Source organism: Mobula hypostoma, chromosome 21, assembly GCF_963921235.1.
Source record: "Mobula hypostoma chromosome 21, sMobHyp1.1, whole genome shotgun sequence".
Taxonomy (NCBI): domain Eukaryota; kingdom Metazoa; phylum Chordata; class Chondrichthyes; order Myliobatiformes; family Myliobatidae; genus Mobula; species Mobula hypostoma.
The window spans coordinates 17,464,477-17,485,024 of NC_086117.1; the positions used below are offsets into that span (position 1 = coordinate 17,464,477).

General features: G+C 38.0%; 1 protein-coding gene across 12 annotated transcripts in view; it reads right to left on the reverse strand.

Moving 5' to 3' along the window:
* LOC134359827 (formin-binding protein 1) overlaps positions 1-20,548 on the reverse strand; it is a 223,553-nt gene that overhangs the window by 109,215 nt on the left and 93,790 nt on the right. The window lies entirely within an intron of this gene.

The window sequence follows — 20,548 nt, forward strand, 5'->3', positions numbered from 1 at the left end:
TACGTCAGTTCTTAATCCAATAAGTATACAAGCATGCTTACTTATAAGTATGTCATTCTATTCCTCCTTACCTTTATTCTAAAAGGTCACCCCTCAATTTTGAGGCTGTGCCCTCTAGTTCTGGATAGCGCCACCATAGGAAACGTCCTCTCCACATCCACCCTATCTAATCCTTTCAACATTCAGTAGGTGTCAATGAGATCCCCATGCATTCTTCAAAATTCCAGAAAGTACAGGCCCAAAGCTGCCAAAAGCTCCTCATATATTATCCCTTTCATTCCCGGAAACATCCTCGTGAACCTTCTCTGGACTCAATCCAATGACCACACATCCTTTCTGATTTATGGGGCCCAAAACTGTTGATAATACTCCGTGCAGCCTGACCAGTGTCTTATAAAGGCTCAGCATATCTCCTTGATTTTACGTTTGTATATTCTATTCCCCTTAAAATAGATGCTAACATTGCATTATCACATACCCACGACCTAGGACATGTTCTCTTCTTGCTGCTGTCATCAGGAAACGGTACAGGAGCCACAGGACTCACACCACCAGATTCAGAAACAGTTATTACCCCCCATCTATCAGGCTTTTGAACCCAAGGGGTAACTTCACTCAACTTCACTTGCCCCATCATTGAAATGATCCCACAACCAATGGACACACTTTCAAGGAATCTTCATCTCATGTTCTTGATATTTATTTTTTATTTCTATATTATTTCTTCTTTTTGCATTTGCACAGTTTTATTTATTTATTGAGATTATAGTTTGGAATAGGCCCTTCCGGCCCTTTGAGCTGCACCACAACCAATTCCATGATTTAACTCTAGCCCCATCATTTCCAATGACTAATTAACCTACTAACTGGTACACCTTTGGAATGTGGGAGGAAACCCATGTGGTCACAAGGAGAACATACAAACTCCTTACAGGCAGCAGCGGTAATGAATTCTGCATTCTGGTGGAACATCTTAGTTGGGTGGTCTTTCATTGAGTCTGTTATTAGATTAGATTATGAGAACACTCAATCCTCATTTATTGTCATTGCATGCATTAAAAAATGATACAATGTTCTTCCAGAATGATATCACAAGAAACACAGGACAAACCAAGACTAAAACTGACAAAACCACATAATTATAACATATAGTTACAACAGTGCAAAGACATTAAAATTAAAATTCTTATGGTTATTATTTGATAGATTTACTGAGTATGCTCCACCAAAAATGAATCTCAGAGTTGTATATGGTGACATACATGTACTTTGATAATAAATTTACTTTGAACTTTGAAGAATAACCGAGATGCAATACTTTGAAAGATGGCTTGGTCAAGAGATTTCATTTCGCAGTATGGTTCACATTTGGCTTATCAGTTTTCAGAACAGCTTTAAGGCCTAAATATAGATTATTAGTAAAGCCAGTTGGCATTTAATTGTCTGGTGTAGTGACAAGAGTTCAAACTCCCAATTATATATTTAATATGTAATTACTACATTTCTGAGCTTCTTATTGCCATTGACCTCTTTCAAATTGCAGAATTTTGAAACAGAGTCAGATTTATTATCACTGATCCCTATGTTGCAAAATTTGTTGCTTTGTAACGGCAGTTCAGTGCAAAGACATTAAAATTAATATAAATTGCAAAATATCAAAATGCCAAAAGAAAAGAATAACAAAATAAAAGTCACGTGTTCATGGACCGTTCAGAAACCTGATGTGGAGGGTAAGAAGCTATTCCTAAATCACTGGGGTGAGTCTTCAGGCTTGATTTCTCCTCTCTAATGGTAGTAACAAAAAGAGAGCATGTCCTAATGGTGAGGGTCCTCAGTTATGGATACCACCTTCCTGAGACATAGCCTCTTGAAGATGTCCTAATGGCGGAGTGGGTTGTGCCCATCATGGAACTGGCTGGGCAATGGAGCTGAGATGACTGGACTGAATCGTGGCATGGTAGCGTAGCAGTTCGCATAATGCTTTACAGTGCCAGCAGCCCAGGTTCATTTCCTGCCACTACAAGGAGGTTGTATGTTCTCCCGTATAACTGCATGTGTTTCCTCTGGGTGCTCCAGTTTCCTCCCTCAGTCCAAAGACGTACCAGTTGGTAGGTTAATTGGCCATTGTAAATTGCCCTGTGATTAGGCTACAGTTCATTTGGACAGAAATGGCCTGTTTTGCATTGTATCTCTAAATATATTACAACAGCCAAAGCCTTGCTGGCTGTAAAGCAATTTGATAGGGCCTTAGATTTGAAGGAAACTACTATATATTAATGTAGGTCCAACAAAATTTGAAAGAGAATGTCAGGTGAACATTTCAAGTGAAGGTTTTGGTGTTGTTATGCATTTATTTTATATTTCTGAATTTCAGAAGGCTTTAAATTACTTATTCATCATAGTGGTCTCTAATTATGTGAAATTAAGAGAATAAAATATTTTAAACTGCAAATGTAAAATTGCTTGCAGAATCTTCTTGTACACATAGATGAACAAGTTTTTAAAAATGTTAATAGATTTTATTTTCACAGAAATCTGTGAGAGATTTAAGGTTTGAAAGTGATACTTTCACAAAGTAAGAGATTTAATAATTATTTACTGTTAATTTGATGCATGCTTTAATGGCAAATTTTGGAGAACCAGCCCAGGATAATAGTCTCCTCCCCATTGCAGGTGCCCAGCAGTGGTGTTACTGGAGTGCAAGAACCACGCCCAAATTTACTCCCAAGGGAACAGAAGCAAATGAGAACAAAAACAAATTACTGCTGATATCAGCTCAGAGCAGACTTGAACCAAAGTTGGAACCTTTTCTGTGTGCATACCTTAGTTACTTCTATGGACAAACTAGCACAGAATCTGTTAGTTTAGTTCAAAGCTACCAGAATAGCTACATGCATAAAAGTATCCCAGGTTTTATTATCTTGGAATTTTAAAAAATCTGGTCCAACAAAACAGGGAATTGCAGTAAGGTCACTGATCATTTTAGTGCTTTGATTTACTGGAAGGAATGCTGAATGACATTTCAATTATCTGTAGTGCAACTACTTAGATCATGAGATGGAAAACTCCGCATCATCAGTTCCTCTATTTGAACACTGCTTGACAAGCTGCAGCTGCAGTGGTGGGCTCCGCAGGAAATTATTAATGGTTGCTTTTTGCTGAGAAAAAGCATAAATAAACCTGGAACAACTAACTGCTAAAAGATTTTGTGGCTTCAGAAAGCCTATGAACAACCTTGGCTTAAGTATGTATTTTAATAATTACAGCTCTATTGACATTTTACATCAACTGTTTAATTCTGATGGCAAGACCAAACATTGGAGTTGACAGATCCTTTTGCCATTAAAATACTTTTATGACCTTATTTAGTATCATTGTGTTTATAGTCCTGTATGGCAATCTGTGAAAAAGACTTCAATGGACGTGATAGTTTTAGTGTAAGCAAAGAAACTTGACAAAATTCAACTTTCACTTCTTGTCTTCCTTCTGCAGGATTCACTAAATTCTAAGTTGTCAGCTCCTGTGGCACGTTGCCAAAGTAAATTTGCTGGTATTTTCCAAAGATACAAAATGGAAAAAGTCTGAATCAAATGCCAGGAATACTCACCAGATCAGGTAGCATCTGTGGAGAGAGAAATAGACGTTGCCTGCCTTTGCTGTTTTTTCCAACACTTTTGTTTTTATGGTGATTTCTAGATTCTGGGATATTTTATTTTGATTTTAGAAAATAATTAGATGTTAATATTCCATTATATTTGCATTAACTGCATACCTGCCACTGAACAATAAACAAAAAGCAGATAAACAGACATATTCATCTACTATTCCTTCACTGCAACGATATTTAGAATGTAGCCCTAGCAACTTGTTGGACTTGAGGGTGGATCTTAAGGGATTCGATGTAGATCTGTGGGGAGATGAACTAGCTGGATTGTTCATGCATCATCAGCATGGACTCAAGTTCTCCCTCTGTGCATACTAAACTGTGGGTGAGAGAAGCCTGACTTTCTGTAGCAAGAAATAACTTAGTTTGTTAAAGGTCAGCATTAGCCTTTCTCTGAGTTTCATTCTGGGTTGCCATAGCAACTGTTGATTTTCTTCTTGAGCCTCTGAAATATCTTAGAACATTTTCTTGACATTTAATAAGCTATATAAATGCATGCTACTGTAAAAAGTTCTTCGAATCAAACATAAATTGACTTGCATATGGTAGCTGCATTAAAAATATTTTCCATCTTACTCAGAGATGTTGCATGAGAACTTATGCAAAAATTTCATGTACAAGTCTAGTTATACAGAGTCTGACTCATACTGTTACTTCAGTAATGCTACCTGACCAGTCACTGGTTAGTAAGCATCTTCAGGATGTTGATGGTGGGGGAATTTAGCACCAGTAAAGTCACACAATGCCAAGGAAAGGTGACTGTAACACATTTCTGCCCAAAACTTATTTTCCTAAAAGTTATTTGAGTTACTGAGTAAATTGATATGTCTTCAATATCAGAGGAACTGAACAATACAACCATCAATGTCTTCCTAACTTTACAATGAAAAACTATCTGAAGACTGTTGGCCCCAGATAACCACCTTGAAAACTCTTGTACCTACATTTTGGGGGATATTGGCTTTCAGTAATCAAAACAAAGTTTTGTACATACATGACTATAACCACTTTTACGAAATGAGTTTGATGTCTTGATATTGTTAAATACTACCTTGATATCCAGCACAATCAACTCTGCTCAAATCCAGTTTTCAGTATTACTGTCCTGATTTGTACAAAGGTTGTAATGAGATTAGCATGAAAGAAGAACACAGCACAAGAAATGGCACATCAGCCCACCATATCTGTGCCAATGATGATGCCATCAGACACTAATCCTATAGCCACATCCATCTATCCCCTGCTTGTTCACATGTTGGTTAAAATGTCTCTTAAACATTGCTATTGCATCTGCTTCCAACACTTCCCTGGGTAGTGTGTTCCACGGAAATACCAACCCCTATGTCAAAAAAAACTTACCTTGTAAATTGCCTTTAAACCTGCCTGCTCACATTAAATCTAATCTGTCTGGTTTGTGATATTTTCACCCTGGGAAAAAGATTCTGACCACCTACTCCATCTTTACCTCTCATGTGAAAAACAATACAAGTTTTTCCAAACTTTCTTTATAGTTACCACTCTCCAATCCATAGTCATAGTCATAGTCATAGTCATAGTCATAGTCATACTTTATTGATCCCGGGGGAAATTTTTCGTTACAGTTGCACCATAAATAATTAAATAGTAATAAAACCATAAATAGTTAAATAGTAATATGTAAATTATGCCAGGAAATAAGTCCAGGACCAGCCTATTAGCTCAGGGTGATTGACCCTCCAAGGGAGGAGTTGTAAAGTTTGATGGCCACAGGCAGGAATGACTTCCTATGACGCTCTGTGTTGCATCTCAGTGGAATGAGTCTCTGGCTGAATGTACTCCTGTGCCCAATCCAGGCGTTATCCTGCACCTTCTCCAAAGCCTCCTCACCCTTCCATTAATGCAGTGTTCAGAACGAGACACAATATTACAAAAGCAGCCAAACTGCCGTTTATACAGCTGCAAAATGGCTTGCCAACATTCTACCCAATAAATAAGTGGTTGTGACAGAACTGAACTGAGCACCAGTGAGCAGGTTATTGCTGAGTGATACTTATGACAATCTCTTCCATCAATTGGTTGATGATCGATTAAGCTCGTATCATAATATGTTAGATTGGATTTGTCTTGCTTTTTGTGGGGTGTTTATGGAAAGTTTCACTTTCACTTATATACCAAGAAATTCACTCTCTCTCATTCTGGGATAGATTGGATAGATGAGTTGGTAGCTCCACAGTGAAAGCCCATTCCCTTTCCAATATCCCATGTGTTCAGTCATTTTATTGTCAAGTGGAGAGAATCAGATTGGCTGAGGACCAACTTCTGTGATGGTGGAGGTGTCAGGGGCAAATTTAGACAATTGACCAATTTCACTTATTTTGAACACTTTCTCCTTTTTGCTGCGTTTGGAAAAATAAAACAAAGCTTCCACAATAGATAATGAGCTTTCAACAACATTGCTTTCCTTTTGTAAGAGAAAGTGCTCTATTGCCCATCAAACTACAGTACACACAGGACTGAATTTGAATATACACTTGGGCAAGATATTACAACCTGTGAATCTTCATTCCAAAAAGGCTAAGAGAACTGGATGTAAGTGTTTTAAAATCTTTAAAGCTGCTGCAATTTTATTATATTAGAGTGTAAGCAAAAGAATAATTCCAGAAATGATTTACTTTAAATGACTACCTATTATTCATCATAACATGATGATACATTCATGAAATCATTCATTAAGCTTGCATTATTTCTTGTTATGATTGTTTAAAGATATGCAGCACGAATCAACCTGGACTTTCCAGTTTAAATGACTCATTTCCACATTGTCCTCATCGGTGAGCTAAACTACTGGGACACCTACATTTCATATGTTTTTGGCATAGTTGTCACCAAACTTTTGGTTTTCATTCACATAGTTTAACATTTTCTAACTTTTCTGTTTTGTGAAGATAATTGGGACAATTTCTAGAGTACAGGTAAAAACTCTAGATGGCTTTGTTGTAAACTCCTATTCTAAGCAGATCAATTTGCTCTGCATTAAGGTACTTCAGAAATAAAATAGTATCCATCTAAAATTGAGAGAATGGACATTATAAGCAGGATTTATTCTGGATGATAGAACTTTGAATAAAATGTGTTTGTGGTGGTTTAGAAGCCAGTAGGGAAGACACTATGAAATCTAACTGAAGCTATTATTCTATTCCAATATCACTTTCACAAATAAACAATGATACAATTTAGCCATTCAGAATTACTTTTTTTTACAATTAATTTTAATGTGAAATCTGTTTTTCCACTACTTAACTGGCTTTAAAATATTATTTGGATATTTTAAGTGTGAAAGACAATATATAAATGTCATATTATTTACTTCATCTACTGCACTCTCAAAATAGCATCTCAAATGGCCATTCCATGTAGCACTCAAGTCAGACATTCATTAACTCAATTTCAGTTGGTGTCAAATGCTTAACACTATTTATAGTGCATTGAATTGTTCCTATCAAAATAACTTAGTGTAAACATTGAGGGCATTTGAATGCAATACCATGCATGCACACACTGATCTTGCAAGTACTTAGCATAACAAAATGGTCTGACTGTATTTGCAACCCCATGAGAAACCAAGCTGTTATGGATGGAACTTTACCTTCCAATTATTTTTATTACAAACACATCACACTAAAACAAAGTATAAATTCTATATATTTTAAATTTTACTTTGTATTTTGTTTTAGGAATTTAAAGATAATTAGCCTTTAAGTAAAACTATTAATGGTGGTTAAAAAAGTTTTAATTATTTGATAGTTAATTCAAACTGAACCTCAAAGGAGACAGTCTTGGTGTGTGTCATTTAGAAAATGTCATTCACATCACATGACTATCTGCAATGCAGACTGTACTACAATGCTGTTTTAGCTCATATTAACAACCTTTCTTTGAATGCATGACCTGATCTGTGAAAATAAGAATCAGATGCCCTTCAGCAATGGTGGAAAATGTGTAGTGCAGAAAAGTCCTTTTAAATCTTAAATATTCCCACAGAATGATAAATATTTAAATTCTGTTTAGCTAAATTAGCAATCAAATGCCAATATCTTGGCTTATAATTTGCCTGGAACCACATTCAAAAGTGCTAAAACTAGCAGTGAATCAAAACACGCACACGCACACACACACATATACATATATATAAATATATAAAAACCCTTAAATCAGAAGCAATTAGAACCTGTTCACTTTAATACAACTGCTGTGTATACCTATCATCGTATGCTATTCACATAAATTGACATATTTGTAAAGAATGTACTTTGTCTCCATGAGATACTTTATATTTCACAAATGAATGCCAACACAGTCAATCACGCTATTCACAATGACAGACTCTGCCAATGTTCTTCACAATTAGAGAAGTAAATCTGATGTCTAACAACTATTACAATGTAATGAAGTCAGCCAGCTGAATTTTGTACAGCACTGTTCGAAAGAGTTTCACGAACAAGAAAGAGCTAAATAATCAAATGATAATTTTCTGTAATTTTAATGAGACACACATTTTGGATATATAATACAAAATCCCAACATTTAATAATCACAGTGATAAAGTTTAAGAGAAAGGGGGATTCTCAGATCCCTGTAAACAAAGAATTAAGTACCGACTATGTCTGCGACTGCAGTGTGTTTGAATAATGTCTCACAGCTGCTTTCTTTGGAGCAAGATAATTAAAGTTTGCCCAGATCCACATCAGATGTCTCTGGGCTTTTCACACCTTTTGATTCTGACAAAAAGCAGTACCTGATGGAAATTAGACAGAACATTCCTTTCTTAATTAAAGCGTAAATTTGATGGATGTTCTGATCTTTGTAATTAAGTTGTGGCTCCACCAAGCCAGGTAGGACATTCCTTTCTTTAATTAGGTGGCTGGAGTGTCTAACAAATTGATAGTATTTTTGTATCAATAGTCCATTGACTTGACTGGAATAGTTATCAAACTGATTGTTCTCTGTATCAATAGTCCATTGACTTGACCAGAATGGTTATCAAACTGATTTTTCTTTTGTATTGGTGGCCTTATAACTTCTGACAATTCTGACATCGGGCAGTGAACTTGTAGAACTGCCGGGGAGATGAGAAAGGGTCTCTCCCTGATGTCGGGTCCAAGTTCACTCACCAGCTGAGCTCGAAGAAATAAACGGGTGAAAAGATAAGTAACGATCTTTTTGTGCTGTCGTTATTTCATCTAGCAAAGTTGCATTTACAACAGGATGGATTCCAGCAATAATTTTTAATAAGCTTAAATGTACATGTCCCACAGAATGGACAAAGTATCATGTGATTATACATGAATTATACCAAAAGTAAACTGTCATGGTATATTCTAACCAAAACTACCCAAAAGATTTCTTAAATTATTGTTTAGCTACAGGTATAACTTAAAAAAAAATCACAATGCAGAAATGTCCCAAGATGCTGCTTATGTTAAGATTTTTAAAAACGCTCAGTAATATAAAACTTGAGGGAAGGAGACAAAAAGCTTCAAAGTAGATTTTCAGCAACATAATTTAAAAATGTAAAGAACTTTAGAGGAAGAGTACTTTGGAAAGGGAATTCCAGGGAAGACCCAGACACCATTGATGGAATAACTAAATTAGGAACGCTCATAAGAACTGGAGGAGTACAAATATCCTAAAGAATCACATGGGATTTGGGGATTACAGAATGGGGAGGGGCAACTTTAGAGTGATTTGAAAAGAAGGATGAAAACTTAGATAATCTTAAATTTATGTAGAGAAGAATGAAAGAGGCCATCAGAAGTCTACTGCAATGGTCATGTCCAGAGGTTATAAAGGTGGTGGTGAAATCACAATGCTCATCCTTGGACACTCCTTTCATTACAATATTACACATCTTTTGATCTTCCCAGCAATGTACTGTTTATATTCCTCCCAGCAACATTTCAGCAATAGACAAGCCAGAGCAAGTTGCTAGGTGACACAACTGGGTCTGAAATGTTGACTTAGATATCAAGTCTAAACCCAACTATGAATCACTGTTCTACAAGGTAATGCAAATTACACCAACCAGTCCAATTTCACCATTTTATAATAACTGTGATCATGACTGACATTGTTCTTCAGCTCTGTCACCTGCCTATACAGCCTATACAACAATGATTTGACACATAAACATTTGAAGAGTAAAATTCTAAGAACAGAAGATAGAGGGTTTGACGGTGAAGGAATTGCATCAGTAATTTGGAGGTCAGAAAAAAGTATCCATTCTTGTGTGTCCAAGTACAAATGAGGAAGAAATATTATATTTGTTATGGTACCACCTTGGACAGCTTCCAGTGTTGTACTTGTGTTAGAGATGAGGGTATAAAGTTGGTGGCTAGTTGGCCACTTTAAGTTGATAGTTGTAGGTGAGTGGTAGAATTTAGAAAGAGCTGAAGGGAACTGTAAGAGAATTAAAGTGGGATTAGTGTAGGGTAAAAATCAGATTTGTTATCACTGACATATGTCATGAAATATTTTGTGTTGGCGTGTGGCCAAGTGGTTAAGGCGTTCATCTAGTGATCTGAAGGTCGCTAGTTCGAGCCTTGGCTGAGGCAGTGTGTTGTGTCCTTGAGCAAGGCACTTAACCACACATTGCTCTGAGACGACACTGGTGCCAAGCTGTATGGGTCCTAATGCCCTTCCCTTGGACAACATCGGTGGCATGGAGAGGGGAGACTTGCAGCATGGGCAACTGCCGGTCTTCCATACAATCTTGCCCAGGCCTGTGCCCTGGAAACTTTCCAAGGCACAAATCCATGGTCTCATGAGACTAACGGATGCCTATTTTGTGGGAGTAGTACAGTACAAGACAAAAAAATGTCTATATATTATAACAGTACAAGTTACAATGGGCATCATGATAGTGTAGCAGTTAGCACAACGATATTACAGCTTGCGGTGCTGGATTTCAGGGTTCAATCTTGGTGTCCTCTGTACGTCCTCCCCATGGAATGTGCGGGTTACTCCTATGTGCTCTGGTTTCCTCCCACAGTCCAAAGACGTACCAGGTAGGTTAATTGGTCATTGTAAATGTCCCATGTCTAGGTTACTGTTAAATGGGGCTGTGGAAGGTGGCTGGGGTGGCACTGCTCGAAGGGCGGAAGGGAACTCCAGGCTGTATTGCTAACCAAATAATGCAACAGAGGAATAGCTAAGTAGTGTTCATGGGATGTTCAAAAAATCTGATGGCAGATGGGAAGGCTGCTGTTCCAGTAAATGAATACTTGCTGGTTGTGAAACTCATTTTGGCCACAGGGCCTGCTTCAAAGCTCTATGAAGCAATGAACAGGAAATTATCTCATAATATGGTGGCAAACTGAATTTTTGACATGTTTTGCCCTCCAAGGTATATCACAAGTGGCTCAGGCAGAGAAGGAAAAGGACCAGCATTACAATATTTTTCAGATGATTATCAAGGATAAAGCAGCAACGAAAGGCTTGCTCCAAGATATATTGCTGGGAAGATCAATAGGTGTATAATATTACAACGAAAGGAGTGCCCAAGGATGAGCATTAAGGTTTCAAATTCGGGTTATAAAAGCCTTATTGGAGGCTTTCCCAGGGAAGAAGCAGAGGAAAGTGAGCTGCAGAAGGAGGGGATATAGATGCTAAGAAATACAAAGGAGTGGCTAGACAATTGGTATATTTCAAGAAAGTAAGGTTGGAACAACTGTGATTATAAGTGTGCTGGGAGACATTTATGGAGGAAAGTAGGGAAGAATTTTCATAAGGCAAGGAAACTGAAGGCGAATACCAATATCATTAAGGCGGCAACAAGGAAGATGTCTGGAAGAAACTCAAGGTGGAAATATTAAACACAAGACAACTCCTTAGCTTGAAGTAAGAATTAAACTGTTAAATTATGAGACGTTTGAAGGAAAAGGCCCAAAGAGTAAGGGAAAAGAAAATGTTTTAACTTGATATCATCTTGGTACGAATTAGGGATTGCTGTATGCAAAACTTGAGCAAAATGTACCAGAAATTTTGTTAAGAAAAATTTCAATCTAAAATTCACTAATGTGACATATTATAAACATAGATTCCACATGGATGATTGGACCAAAGGCCTGTTTCTGTGCTACATAATTCTACATTCTTTCCACAAAATTCTAAAGGGGAAGAGCATGAGGGATATAATAAAATAGTTAAAATTCATTGAAGTCACAAAAAAGCTGTAAATGTGATTTTAAAATCAGCTACGTGTAGAAGCACACAGATATCATCTATCAAAAACAGAGACTGAAGTTATGCAGGAGCTGCCAGATTTTTTGTATTTCCACTAGACATAGCTGGAAAATCACTTTTAAATCACTGATGAATAAAATTTTCCAGTCTTGCCCGCAAAACAATACAAGTATTCGGCAGCAGGATCATGTGTGAACTGGAACATTACTAAGTATTCCCTCTAACAGCAATAAAATGTAAATGCAACTAAATACTCCAAGTGCTCATCTGATATGTTTATAAAAATATAATGAGGGTTTCTATATCAATCAACCTCCTTGGCTGCAAAGTCTAATCCTCTTTATCCTTGGGTATTTTTTTACCCTTTGATTTCTCTCTAATCTAACAGCTGAAATCTCTGCACCCCAATTGCTAACCAGACTGCTAACATAAAACAATCTGTCATTCAATGTTGTACTTTCAATTGTTTCTTTGAAACAGCTCAATTAAATCTCTCTCAAGAAATCAACAACACTAGCCTCATACTCTTCCCTCATTAAATACACTTATATACAAACATATCATAGGTAACAAGTTGATCTGATTGTAACCTCATTTTCATATGTCAACCACCTGCAGTAACCTTTCACCACCTTGTTAATCAGATAATCACATCAACTGCTTTAAAAATACTTCAGGACAGCGCTTCCATAGAAACACAGAAAATAGGTGCAGGAGTAGGCCATTCGGCCCTTTGAGCCTGCACCGCCATTCAGTATGATCATGGCTGATCATCCAACTCAGAATCCTGTACCAGCCTTCCCTCCATACCCCCGATCTCTTTAGCCACAAGGGCCATATCTAACTCCCTCTTAAATATAGCCAGTGAACTGGCCTCAACTGTTTATTATCCCTTTGAGGAATAAAGTATTGAAGAGGGGAACAAAAAATTCGCCCCATCTGTCTTATGTTCAATGCTCAACAGTTGTGGCATGGCTTGAACACTATCACCTCTTATAGAGCAAAATCAAGCGGCATTGGTGACAACAAGGCTTTGCTTCCAGATGAGGGTACACGAGCCTCAGGACTCACACCACCAGATTCAGGGACAGTTATTAACCCTCAACGTCAGGCTCACGAACAAAAGTGGGATAACTTCACTCCATTTGCCCCATCACTGAAATGTTCCCACAACCTATGAACTCACTTTCAAGGACTTTTCATCTGATATTCTCAATATTTATTGCTTATTTATTTACTACTATTTTTCTTTTTGTATTTGCATTGTTTCTTGTCCTTTGCACACTTGTTGAATGCCTATTTAGTGCAGTCCTTCATTGATTCTACTATGGTTCGTACTCTGTTAGAGATTTATTGAGTATACCCACTAGAAAACGAATCTCAGGGTTGTATATGGTGATATATATGTACTTTGATAATAAATTTACTTTGAACGTTGAATTTTAAGTGGTTAAGTGCCTATTTTTAAAGAGTGACTCCTAACTCTGGATTCCTCCATAAGAGGAAGTACCTCTTTCCCAATTTACCATGTTGAGATATTTAATGATCTTGTATGTTTCAATCAAGTTCCCTCTCACTCTTTTGAATTCCAGCAAATATAGGGTGAACTTATCCCAGTGTTTTTCACTGGACAACCCATCCAGGGAGAAGTCAAGAATATGCCTATTTATAATGTTGTCTTATTCTGCTCTGAACTGCTTCCAAAGCATGTATATTCTTCATACTGCGAAGAGTGCTCCAGATATGGTTTCACTCTTGCCCCCTATAATTGAAGCAATAAGTGCCTTACTATTTAATTCAATTCTCCTCACAACAAACAAAACTGTTCTCCAAGCTCTCAGAATTAACAATATATGCTCACTAATACCTTTTGTGAATCATGCACCACCTCTGTACATCTCGGAATTCTCCAATCTCTCACATTTTATCATGTTTCTTTTTCCCTGATAAAAGAGAAAATTTCACATTTTTTTAAAGTTATACTCCTTTGCCTGACCTTTTCTACTAAATCAGCCTTTCCATATCTCTCTATAATCTCCATATATCCTCTTATTTTTTTTTCCTATTTATATTTGTGGTATAAACAAATTTAAAAATGCATCTTTGGAGCCTTCATAATGTTTATATACTGTAAGAAATTGAGCCCCCAGTACTAATAATTATCCTGCCATTCAGAGAAGTCCTAACTTTGTGTTTTCTGTGCCAAGATGTTAATTCCTCCATCGTGAGGTTTTACTACAATGCAGGAACATATACAACTCCTGGAAATCTGGCTAGATGAACTGCTCCCCTTGGTGCAGTGACCATTTAACTTATTCAAAGAACTCCAGTAAACAGGGTTCAGACATAATTCATTTTCACAAGACCATGTTGACTTTGATTAATTACCTTCATTTTTTCCTCTATGTCCCGTTATAATTATAGTTTCTAACATTTATCCAATAACAAATACTAAATAACCGCCCTATATTTAGCTGCTCTCTGCCTCTTTCCTTTATTTCCAAGGAATTATATTCTGAGATTTATGTGATTATTGGACTATACTTTATATTGGTTTCCTTCAGTTTTTCGGCGTTTTCTTGTGAACAATTGATGGTGGGTGATCTGTTAATTTTCTGTGAGTAAGGGGGGTTGTTGGGGATTTAGTGCTAATGTTGCTGTTCTTTTCTGTTTGTGAGGGGATCCAGGATTGTTATGTGTGGGGGGTTGTTGATTGTTGTTGTAGCAGCTGTTTTTTGCTGCCGGCGAGTGGGAGATTTTGGGGTCTGTAAGTTTTGTTTCTTTTCTTTCTCATGCTGGTTTGGGGGTTGGAGAGATGTTGATTAACACCCACAGTCTTTCTATATTTAATGGCTATCTAGAGTAGACAAATATCAGAGTTGTATTATACATGCATACTTTGACAATAAAATTAACCTTTGACTCTTTATATTTTCTGCTTCACAATCTAATGAAAAACTTCCCTGAATCAAGGGAACTTTAAAATTAAAAATTCTCTATTTTAAAATTAAAACCATCATATCAACTAGTGAAAGAATAGGGATCATATTTGATTTAGTTTAATCTGGTTTCATATTCAGCACAGACATCCTGGACTGAAGGGCCTTCCCCTGAACCGTTATGTTCTATCTCACTACCCACTTCTTTTAAGACCCATGGCTGAAATCTATCACAACTACAAGTCTTGTGAATGATTCAAAATCTTCTTCGAATTCTCCACAGCATCATACCTTTTCAGATGTGTGACCAGAACTGAACACAGTACATTGTGTCCTAACAATGGTAAGTGTTTGGTGTTTTTTCATACCTGATAGTATTTAAGATATGAAAGGTCCTGTGGATAGCCACATTTGCAGCTAAGAATGCAATTAAAATAAAAACAAAACTACAAAGCAATATTTACTAAACTGTGAATGCAAAGGTTTAATTTATCATGAATTACAAAACACACCTAATTTTAATTATTTGAGTCCTTAACTCAGAACACTCAGTGCATAGTTCAGGTATCATTACCTAAATTGGAACGTGGCAGAAAACCTGAGGGATAAGCCTGTTATTCTTAATGGGGTCATGTCCAGAGAAAGGTATGAGGACCTGTCAGTAGGACCACCACAGTTACAGCTGCCCTCAATACTCTCCACCACCAGTACACACCATCTTCTGTTGGTACGGTGGCACAGTAGTGCAGCAGTTGGTGCAACACTTTACAGCCCCAGCAATCACTTGATTGGGGATCAACTCCTGTCACTGTCAGTGGGGAGTTTGTACATTCTCCCTGTGACCACATAGGTTTCTCCAATTTCCTCTCATATTCCAAAGATGTACGTTTCAGTTCGCTAAACAATTCTGCTCTTGTTAGAAGGCTTGAGAATATTGGTCTTGGTTTTTAATGAGTGGCCTGCAACAACTTCAGGATGCATAGTCTGGATACGTGGAGTGGAAATCAATTTGTTTTCTTTACACCTTATGTTCTTGTACATCTTCCAGTTTGACCCAACATTGTGGGAAGTATCATCTCAACATGGAAACTGAACGGGAATGAGGCTACCTCCAAGCTCTGACACACGTCACAAGATTTCATTAAAGTATAGAGGGTTCTAGTTAATTGGGACACATTAGGACCAGTACATTTTGGCCCAATTAAGCAGTTGCCCCAATTAGCCGCTGTTTCATGGAAATAGTTAAAAAGGTATTAAAAAAAGACAAGTTATCATTTAACTGAGTAACAAGCTATGCATTTAAATGAAATGCAAAACAAATTAGAGCACTATCAAAACCACTACAGTACTATAAAACTGTGCATTAATTCCTAATACTTATCGACAGAGGAATTAATCCAGTATATGCTGCCGTGTTCTTTTGCTTGACTGTAAATGAACAAAATCAGCGCATACACCTAGTGCAGATAGTGGACTGCCTTCAAACAATGCTTTCAATGACTGCATCTTCCAAATCCTCATTTTCATTGTAATATTCAAGATGATTGACAATACCTTCAAATTCTTTGTAGTTCTTAACTTGTTGAAGTAGTGAAATTGTCTCATTTTCACTCCTGGCTGTTTCTGATATCTCCAAGCCTGAATGCTTGAAACTGCAGTGAGCAAAATAGTCTTAACTGTTTTACTGCTTATTACTCGCCGATTATCAGTGACAAAAAATCACTGCTTTTTTAATATAAACTTGTGTAACTGATGCTTTTTCGAAACTATTCACTCTAAGGGCCTAACGGCCACACAACTGACGCTATTTAGAAGCTGTTTGGCAACAGTCTCCCGTCAGAATTAAGTGGCATAGTGTCCCAAATCAATGAAGGGAATCCAATCCAGGGTACTTTTTCTACTAGTGTTAGTTCTTTAAGAGTTGTCCCAAGTAAGCTGCTGCCCAATTAGCCAGAATCCACTGAGTATAGCCATTCATTGATAATCACTGGTCTAAACTCACAAAAAATTGGTGACAAGGAGAGTTGTGGGGAAGGGGAAGTGTGACAGGATACATTACCTGTCCTAGTGACTAATGATTTTGATATGCATTGCTATTTAACAACGGCTCCAGTCTTTCTCCAGTAACAAGTGATAATTACCATATGCGACCACCAATGTAATAAGACGAAAGAAGTACTTAATTCATCCAATGTATAAGTATACAAATAAGGCAGAACACAGCAAATACATTCAAAACAGTAGTATTTTTACAGAAACCAACAAGGAAGAAAATTGTGGCAGACATCAAGTAAAAAGCACATTGATCAGAATTTAATTGCATCAGGTACATACAATCTTTCATAACAAGCCAATGTCTTACTTCCTGGCTCCCCAAAGCTTCTTAGCCATTCACAAGACTCAACTCAGCAGTGCAATAGAATGCTCTCCATTCATTTGTTTGAGTACGACTTTTAACAACACTCAAGTAGATTAACACCATGCAGAACATGTCAATTTACACGGATTGCACATAATTCCACCACCCTTCACATTTACTAAAAGAACAAAAACACACTGTGGCTGCCATATGTACCACGTTACACGACAGCAACTCCCATCCGTCCTACAATCTTTTTGAGTCCCTACCATCAGGCAGGGAGTACTGCAGAATTAGGATTGAAACAGTTTCTTCCCTCAAGCTCTGAGACTACTGTACTGAACTCCCTGCCGCCACCCAGGTCCCAACACATAAACATTATACTGTTTACTTTTTAACTTGTGTCATAAATGCACCTTATGCTAAATGTCAATCTTCTGGAATATTTATTTGTGGTAATATTACTTTATGAGCTGTGTGTGAGTTATATGTATTGTGTTAAGCAACTTGGTCCAGGAGAATGTTGTTTTGTTTGGTAGTATACATGGTTGAATTACAATAAATGAACTTAAACTCAGGTTTTTTCTATAGTAACTCCAAAACCAATAAGGTTATCATCTGTAAGAAGTAAGGCAACTGTCACAAGGAAACTCGAGCAACTACAAATTCCTTTCCTAAGTCTTTCACCAGCTGGAAATACATTGGCATTTCTTCATCATCATCAAGCCAAACCACAGCCAAAAACTCCCTTGAAATACTACTACCAGACTAGCTATAGTGCTTTACCACTACTTTTGAGCACAATCAGGTAAGAGTGTGCTGACCTTCACATTCCACAATACCAAATAAATTGGAAAGAAACATAGAAACATTGAAAAACTGCAGCACAAGACAGGCATTTCAGCCCACAATGCTGTGCAGAACATGTACTTACTTTAAAAATTACCTAGGATTACCCATAGCCCTCTATTTTTTTAAGCTTCATGTACCTTTCCAGGAGTCTCTTAAAAGACCCTATCATATCCGCCTCCACCACCATCACTGGCAGCCCAATCCACGCACTCACCACCCTCTGTGTAGAAAACTTCCCCCTGACATCTCCTCTGGACCTGCTTCCAAGCACCTTAAAACTGTGCCCTCTCGTGTTAGCCATTTCAGCGCTGGGAAAAAGCCTCTGACTATCCACACAATCAATGCCTCACATCATCTTATACATCTCTATCAGGTCACCTCTCATCCTCCGTCACTCCAAGGAGAAAAGGCCAAGTTCACTCAATCTATTCTTGTAAGGCAACATCCCTGTAAATCTCCTCTACACCCTTTCTATGGTTTCCACATCCTTCCTGTACTGAGGTGACCAGAACTGAGCACAGTACTCCAAGCAGGGTCTAACCAGGGTCCTATATAGCTGTAACATTACCTCTCAGCTCTTAAACTCAATCCCACGGTTAATGAAAGGCAATACACCGTATGCCTTCTTAACCACAGAGTCAACCTGCGCAGCAGATTTGAGTGTCCTATGGACTCGCACCCCAAGATCCCTCTGATCCTCCACAATGCCAAGTGTCTTACCATTAATACAAAATTCTGCCATCATATTTGACCTACCAAAATTAACCACCTCACACTTAACTGGGTTGAACTCCATCTGCCACTTCTCAACCCAGTTTTGCATCCTATCAATGTCCCGCTGTAACCTCAGACAGCCCTCCACACTATCCACAACACCTCCAATCTTTGTGTCATCAGCAAATTTGCTAACCCATCCCTCCATTTCCTCATCCAGGTCATTTATAAAAATCACAAAGAGTAGGGGTCCCAGAACAGATCCCTGAGGCACACCACTGGTCACGGACCTCCATGTAGAATATGACCCATCTACAACCACTCTCTGCCTTCTGTGAGCAAGCCAATTCTGGATCCACAAAGCAAAGTCCCCTTGGATCTCGTGCTTCCTTACTTTCTCAATAAGCCTTGCATGGGGTACCTTATCAAATGCCTTGCTGAAATCCATATACACTACACCTACTGCTCTACCTTCATCAATGTGTTTAGTCACATCCTCAAAAATTCAATCAGGCTCGTAAGGCACAACCTGCCTTTGAAAAAGCCATGCTGACTATTCCTAATCATATTATGCCTCTCCAAATGTTCACAAATCCTGCCTCTCAGGATCTTTTCCATCAACTTACCAACCACTGAAGTAAGACTCACTGGTCTATAATTTCCTGGACCATCTCTATTCCCTTTCTTCAATAAAGGAACAACATCCGCAACCCTCCAATCCTCCGGAACCTCTCCCGTCCCCATTGTTAATGCAAAGATCATTCCCAGAGGCTCAGCAATCTCCTCCCTTGCCTCCACAGAAGTCTGGGGTACATCTCATCCAGTCCCGGCGACTTATCCAACTTGATGCTTTCCAAAAGCTCCAGCACATCTTCTTTCTTAATGTCTAAGTGCTCAAGCTTTTCAATCCACTGTAAGTCATCCCTACAATCACCAAGATCCTTTTCCGTAGTGAATACTGAAGCAAAGTATTCATTAAGTACCTCAGCTATCTCCTCTGGTTTCATACACACTTTTCCACTGTCACACTTAATTGGTCCTATTCTCTCACATCTTATCCTCTTGCTCTTCACATACTTGTAGAATGCCTTGGGGTTTTCTTTAATCCTGCTCGCCAAGGCCTTCTCATGGCCCCTTCAGGCTCTCCTAATTTCCTTCTTAAGCTCCTTTCTGCTAGCCTTATAAATCGTCTAGATCTCTATCATTACCTAGCTTTTTTAACCTTTCGTAAGCTTTTCTTTTCTTTTTGACTACATTTTCAACAGCCTTTGTACACCACGATCCCTGTACCCTACCATTCTTTCCCTGTCTCATTGGAACGTACCTATGCAGAACACCACGCAGATATCCCTTGAACATTTGCCACATTTTTGCCATACATTTCCCTGAAAATGTCTGCTCCCAATTTATGCTTCCAAGTTCCTGCCTGATAGCTTCATATTTCCCCTTACTCCAATTAAATGCTTTTCTAACTTGTCTGTTCCTATCCCTCTCCAATGCTATGGTAAAGGAGGTAGAATTATGATCACCATCTCCAAAATACTCTCCCACTGAGAGACCTGACACCTGACCAGGTTCATTTCCCAATACCAGATCAAGTACAGCCTCTCCTCTTGTAGGCTTATCTACATATTGTGTCAGGAAACCTTCCTGAACACACCAACAAACTCCACGCCCTCTAAACCCCTTCCTCTAGGGCGATGCCAATCAATATTTGGGAAATTAACATCTCCCACCACGACAACCATGTTATTATTACACCTTTCCAGAATCTGTCTCCCTATCTGCTCCTCGATGTCC